The sequence below is a fragment of the Octodon degus genome, unplaced genomic scaffold (assembly GCF_000260255.1).
Source record: "Octodon degus isolate 3935 unplaced genomic scaffold, OctDeg1.0 scaffold00051, whole genome shotgun sequence".
Lineage (NCBI taxonomy): Eukaryota > Metazoa > Chordata > Mammalia > Rodentia > Octodontidae > Octodon > Octodon degus.
In genome coordinates this window covers 14,339,038-14,345,891 of record NW_004524627.1, presented here as the reverse complement: position 1 = coordinate 14,345,891, position 6,854 = coordinate 14,339,038, and the positions used below count along the sequence as shown (strand labels likewise).

At 38.2% G+C, this 6,854-nt stretch overlaps 1 protein-coding gene and 1 long non-coding RNA gene across 3 annotated transcripts in view; one reads left to right on the top strand and one right to left on the bottom strand.

Moving 5' to 3' along the window:
- Positions 1 to 6,854, bottom strand: part of Wdfy2 (WD repeat and FYVE domain containing 2) — a 166,943-nt gene that overhangs the window by 58,800 nt on the left and 101,289 nt on the right. The gene's annotated exons all lie outside the window — the stretch shown is intronic.
- The window catches only part of LOC111817197, a 14,971-nt gene continuing 9,059 nt past the window's right edge, over positions 943 to 6,854 (top strand). The window contains exons 1-2 of the long non-coding RNA XR_002821452.1: positions 943 to 1,162; positions 1,487 to 1,658. This is a non-coding gene — a long non-coding RNA (uncharacterized LOC111817197). The remainder of the gene's footprint in view (positions 1,163 to 1,486; positions 1,659 to 6,854) is intronic.

The following is a 6,854-nucleotide window of genomic DNA, read 5'->3' as shown; positions in this document are numbered from 1 at the left end:
TTGAACCGTGGTCCCTGTGCTTTGCTTAGCTTAGCTTGTTCTAAATAGGTGCTTTAGACCGCTGAGCCATCTCACCAGCCCCCACCTAATTAATTTTAATAGTCACTGTAATACATCAAAAAATACAGGCTATTTAAAGGAAAAGTTATTAGGAAAAGCTAGTAATTGTCTCCATCTTTAATCTCTTTAATCTCATTCCTTTGAGGCAACCAAAGTCTGATTTTTATTTTTTAATCCTTTTATAAACAGATATCAACATACACACATATAGCTTCATTGTGTAAAAATAGGACCTCATCTGTAACTTATTTCAGAACTATCTTTCTAGGTAGAAATCACACAGTTCTAATTTATTGTTTCTTATAATCCTCCATAAGGCGGATATGCCATACTTTTCCCCTGTAAATGGACATACCAGTTATACTACCTTTTACTGTTACACCTCTACTATAAGAGAAGTCTCTGCAGTTGTAGCTACATGAACTAATGCAGATGTATGAAAGACTGCTGGCTCGGATTCTGTATGGCCAATCACTCTCCAGGACACACATAACCACTCAACCTCCATTTTTTATCGCAGCATATTTTCTCACATCCCATTCAGCACTGGATGGTACTTACCTTTTCAAGTTTTGTTAGACTAATGAACAAAAAACCAAAGTATTTTACTGTTATTTGATGTGTTTATGAGCAGGAGTACTCCTGATATGGTTACTGGCCATTTTCATCTCTTGTTCTATAAAATTTCTGTTCAAATCTCATGTTAGCGTGGTTCAATAAAAAACAAAACTCAGAGGCAAAGCTGAAATCTAATGCTTTACTTAGAGGCTTGACATCCGCAGTGTAACTGCGGGAAGAGTGATGAAAACACAGAGAGATGGGCGGGGCACCCCCCCCCCAGGCTGACCGAGTGCAGAGCTGCCCAGCCGGTTCCCCAGAGCACAGACGTCCCTGAACAGACTGGACTGAATCACAAGGTTTAGCAGGAATCATAGAGAGGAAAGGCACTCTGACTTACTTGGAGTTTGGAAGTGTACAATTTAGTCTTGTTTACAGTCACCGACTGTGGAAGTTAAATCTCTCACCTAGCTGTGCTGTGCTCGTACAACGCAGAAAGTAGCAGAAAGCCAGACTCTGGACTTAGGGTGGAACAGAAAACCAGGTAAAAATATTTGAGCATGGGGTATGGGGTGGCCTACACGTTTCCTCTGCCCCTTTATCTATGAGCCTGCCTTTCCATTGAGTGGGCTGGCAGCAGCATTTATCATATTTTAAATTACATCTTGTAGAAACACTCAGAGGACTTTCAGAACTATTTCAGAAAGCAGCAAGTATGATGGGATAACTGTGTTCAAAGTGAAGGGGCGTGTGTTGAGGAGGATTAGTAGCAATGTGTCTTTTATTGTAATAATTAAAAAAAATTAAACATTGCCCATATTGCTCGGTCACAGCACATTAATCAGCTGTTTATGCCAATTTCTGTCAGAAACAATACAGTCTGTCCTCAGCGACTTTATTAACCAGATCTGGCACCACGTGACTTCAGGCATTCCCCACAGTCAAAATAACCACGAAAAGTAAGCATTGAATTGATTCAGGACACAGACAGCCATGACAGCACAACTCATGACACTCAGGGAGGAGGCTTTCTAGAACTGGTAAGAATGATGGGATAGTGTGTGTGGAGCTGGGGGGGGGTACGTGAGAGATCAATGGCCTTGTGTCTTTACTACAATGACATAAAGATTCACCATATATTTTGTTTTTTTTTAATTATTTATTTATTTTTATTTATTACATTTATTTATTGTGTGTGTGTGTGGCCAGCTCAGCCCAGCAGGGGGCGGGGCGGGCTGGCATGTGGTGCTGGGGATCGAACCGTGGTCCCTGTGCTTTGCCAAGCTTGTTTCAAGTAGGTGCTTTAGACCACTGAGCCATCTCTCCAGCCCACACCATATATTTTGATCACACCTTGTACCTTGTCTATTATATGAACTGAGCATGTGTTCTCTCCATATATTCCGCCTTTGAATTTTATTTACCGGATTTCTGTTGCGCCGAGTTTTTATTTTTATTTTTTTCCAGTATTAGGGATTTAAACCAGGGCTTCAGAAATGCTAGGCAGGCACTCTCTTGCTGAGCTCAATCTGTAGCCCCATTTTTGATAATTAACTAAATAGTCATGGTATTCTAAAAAGAAATTGTACTATATTTAAATTTTTTTATTTGTGGAAATATTTCAATTGTATTCAATATAGTATATCAATTATTCTCATCACGAGAAAGATCTTTACTAGTCTGGATGGGATATTTTTTCCCATTTCAACTTCTAATGAGTTTCTATTCATATATGCTAAAAGTACTTTTTGGCTTTATATGCTTTTGGTTTTACTAGTCTATAATAATATTGCATTTGCTGTTGACTGGCAAAAAACGCTGATTGGGGACAATTCCCTTGGGCCCCCCTTCTGTCCCTCTTCGGATGGAAGTTTTCTTTCCCCAGTAAATATATTCTGCTCTAAAAAAAAAAAAAAAAAAAAAAAAAAAAAAAACTTGATCAAGTTTAGGTAATCACCTCTATTTTAGTATCATATGCAGTTTTCATTAAGAGTAAGAGCTTGATTTAATTAAAAGTATTTCAGCACCTATTACACAAAAAAATCTTACAATTTATGAAAAGTTAGTATTTTGATAATTTGCCCAAAATTAACCCATTTTTGAATTTCTGAAGGAATCCCAACTTGTAATAGTGTACTTTTCCCCCTTTCCCCTCACTACAGGGGATTGAACCCTCAATCACTGAGCTACATCCCTCAGCCTTGTTTAGGTTTTTTTTTTTTTTTTTTTTTTTGTGGAACCGGGGATTGAACTCAGGCCCTTGCGTTTGCCAGGGAAGCACTTATTCCACTGAGCTAGCTCCCCAGCCCCTAGGTTTTGTTTTGAGGCATGGTCTTACCAAGTTTCCCAGCCTGGCTTGAAACTGATATTCTCCTGCCTCAGCTTACTTAGCAGGTATGACAGGTATGTACCACTACTATGCCTGGCTCCATTCTATTTCTCTCTTACTATATTACTGTATTTCATATGCTAATATTTCATAAGTTTTTACATTATTGGTCTATAGCTCTCCATTTTGGTGCTGTCTTTATTGGGTAAACAAAACAGGCTTGGGGAACTAGAGCTAAATAGTTTGATTTAAATTCCAGTGAACACACAGAGTAGTTAGGGAAGTTTGGCCAAGCTGCTGTGATCTCTGGGCTTCATTTTCCAGCTCTGTAAGAGCCTCAGGAGACAGCTGTGATGATTAGGTTAGTAATCATAAATATTTGGGGCTGGGGAGATGGCTCAGTGGAATAAGTGCTTCCCTGGCAAGCGCAAGGCTGTGAGTTCAATCCCCGGTTCCGCAAAAAAAAAAAAAAAAAAAAAAAAAAAAAAAAAAAAAAAAAAAAAAAATCATAAACATTTAAAGGAACATTCTTTTTCTTTCTGGGTGGTACTGGGGATTGAACCTCGTGTATTACACTGTGCTTGAGATCTTTAGCACTTGAAATTTTGTGACAAAATCTTGCTAAGTTCCCAGAATGGATCCAAATTTATGATTCTTCTGCTTCAGCCTCCCTGAGTGCTGGGATTACAGGTGTTCCCTACAATGGTTGGATCTTACTGTCTTTTTAATTATTATTTTCTCTTGATGTGTTTCTGAAATGAGACTACTGATTAAAGATGCAACAGTTCTAATATTGTGACTAAATATTATCAATATCTTTTCTAATGTGCCCATTTATGCCCCTTATGTCCCTTCCATCAGTGTAGGAATGCCTATTTTATTCATTTCTAGCCAATATGTGTATTTTAAAATTACTATTAATTTTTTATAATAATTTTATTGAGAAAGAAGTAGCAATGAGACAGTTTCAAAACAGATTAGTAGGACAGTTACAATAATTAATATATTGCACATTGTTGTCTTTGTAGTAGTTATTCACAGTGTAAGATGCAAACATGATATCTTGTCTAAACACTATGAGTTCAAAACTTTCTTCTCAGGCCGGGGAGATGGCTTAGTAAGAATAAGCACTTCCCTGGCAAGTGCAAGGACCTGAGTTCAATCCCTGGTTCTGAAAAAAAAAAAAAAAAAAAAAAAAAAAAAAAAAAAAAAAAAAAAACTTTCTTCTCATTGAGCTAAGAGAAAGTAGCTGTATATCTACACTATTTTGTATATACAGATATATATTTTTTAATATAAAATGGTCCTTCAAACTATTACTCAAAATAAAAGAGAACTTTTAAAAGTTTTTACACTTTAAAATACTTACTAGCCCTCAGCATTTCCTCGTGTGAATTTTCTGCTATGTACAAGACGGTCAAAATTGAAGATACTGACCTTTCTCTTTCTTACTGTAAGCGATTTTTATTTTAAGTGGGTTTTCTTTTTTTTTTTAATTTTGTTTATGTGTGTGTGTGTGTGTGTGTGTGTGTGTGTGTGTCCAGCTCAGCCCACCAGGGGGGGGGGCTGGCTGGCATGTGGTGCTGGGGGATTGAACCGTGGTCCTTGTGCTTTGCTAAGCTTGTTCTAAGTAGGTGCTTTAGACCATTGAGCCATCTCACCAGCCCTTAAGTGGGTTTTCTTAATGCTGCAAAGTTTTGAATTTTACAAAGTGAAATACAGTAATATTTTTCTTTCTGATTTCTCTTCTTTTCTTTCTTTCTTTTTGGTGGAACCAGGGATTGAACTCAGGCCCTTGTGCTTGCCAGGGAAGCGCTTATTCCACTGCGCCATCTCCCCGGCCTTCTTTCTGATTTCTATTGATTTAAGTTTGCATCTTTCTTTGTAGAGATTGTTTATAATTTTCATTCTACTCCCAGGTTTTGGTTTCCCCTTTCCTGGCTTTATTTTGTACATGCAAAGCTGCATAAAGTTCTTACAATTTGTTCTGATATAAAAGATGTAATATGAGTAGCAAATTTTATCTGTTGCTTGAAGAGAAAACAGTTGCCTCACACAATTTATTTAATAACTTTTCTTAAAGGGTACAACACACTTGTGAGGAGATACTCTTTACCTTTCCTTATTCTTACACATAGTTGGGCTCCTTTAAGGAGTTCTTGAACTCTACTCCTATTGACTGTTTTGGTGCCAGAACAAAAATAATTTGATTAGGGGCCGGGGAGATGGCTCAGTAGGATAAGCGCTTGACTGGCAAATGCAAGGATCAGAGTTCAATCCCCAGTTCCGCCAAAAAAAAAAAAAAAAATTTGATTACCGCAAATAAAATATATGTTGAGCTCTTTCTCTTCAATGAGGCAGCCGAGCAGCAGATGCAGAGACGCAGATCTTTGTGAAGACCCTGACAGGCAAGACCATCACCCTCAAGGTCAAGCCCAGTGACACCATCGAGAATGCCAAAGCCAAAGCCAAGACAAGGAGGGCATCCCACCTGACCAGCAGCGTCTGATATTTGCCGGCAAACAACTGGAGGATGGGCGGACCCTCTCTGACTACAACATCCAAAAACAGTCCAGCCTGCACCTGGTGCTTCGCCTGCGAGGTGGGATCATTGATCCGTCCCTGCGCCAGCTTGCCCAGAAGTACGACTATGACAAGATGATCTGCCCCAAGTGCTATGCCAGCCTGCACCCCCGTGCTGTCAACTGCCGCAAGAAGTGTGGTCACACCAACAACCTGTGCCCCAAGAAGAAGGTCAAGTAAAGCTCAGCCAGCCCCTCATCCAGAAGGGCACCACCTGCCCAACGCCTGCAGCCTTGGGCCTGAATAAAGTTTCCCTCCCTTGACTAGAGAAAAAAAAATGCTGATAAATGCTAAGATCTCTTGATTTCACTTATTGAAAAGGTACAGCTAGATGATCACTGTAATATCTCTTTATTTCAATTTTTCTCAAATTCATTTATACAAATTGCATTTTCAATTTTTTTTTTTTTTTTCCTTTTTTGCAGAACTGGGGATTGAACTCAGGCCCTTGCACTGCCAGGCAAGCACTTATCCTACTGAGCTATCTCCCCGGCCCCCTGTAATATCTCTTTAAATAATACAAAAAAGTTAAGAATTTGTATTGGAACTGCATTAAATCTTTAAGTTGGGAAAGATCTGATATTTAAAGGTCTTTTTTCATGCATACTAATAATTTTTATAACTTTCTTCAAGTGGGGCATCACATGTTTTTGTTTTTGCAAATTATTTCTAGGATTATTTTGTTAAATTCTGTGAATGAGATTATTTTTCTACTGGTAAACTGTGTAAGAAAAAGACAAGTTGATAGGTGGTACTATTAAGCCAAACTGAGAAATAGTGTGACATCGTCGATCCTGGGAAGCTTACAACCTGCCAACTCTAAATTTTGATTTGTGGTACTTTGTGGTGACTAACTTTGGATAAAGTACATGGCTACACGGGACATTCACCATATGCCTAACTCCAAAGGCACAATGAGGTATCATTCTATTCCTAAGAAAAAGGAAAAGGATGTTTATTTTGGATCAAGTGAAGAGGAAAAAGGAGAAAAAGAACAATGTTAAGGTTGTTTAAGCTACATGTTATTAGTAGTTGATGTTTTAGGCTGAAGGTGGTATAAAGAATAAAAATGGAGGGCCAGAGAGATAGCTCAGCAACATAAGTGCCTGCCTAGCAAGCATTAGGTCCTGAGTTCGAACCTCAGTACCACAAAAAATAAAATTAAATAAGAGAGCTATTAGGTTCTTTGAACATTTTTCAATGTCTGTTTTATTCTTTGTCCCTTGAACATGAGATCCATGTCTTGCAGAATTGATATTACTTTATTTTTTTTTTATTTTTTTTTAAATTTTATTTATTTGAGAGAGAGAGAGAGAGAGAGAGA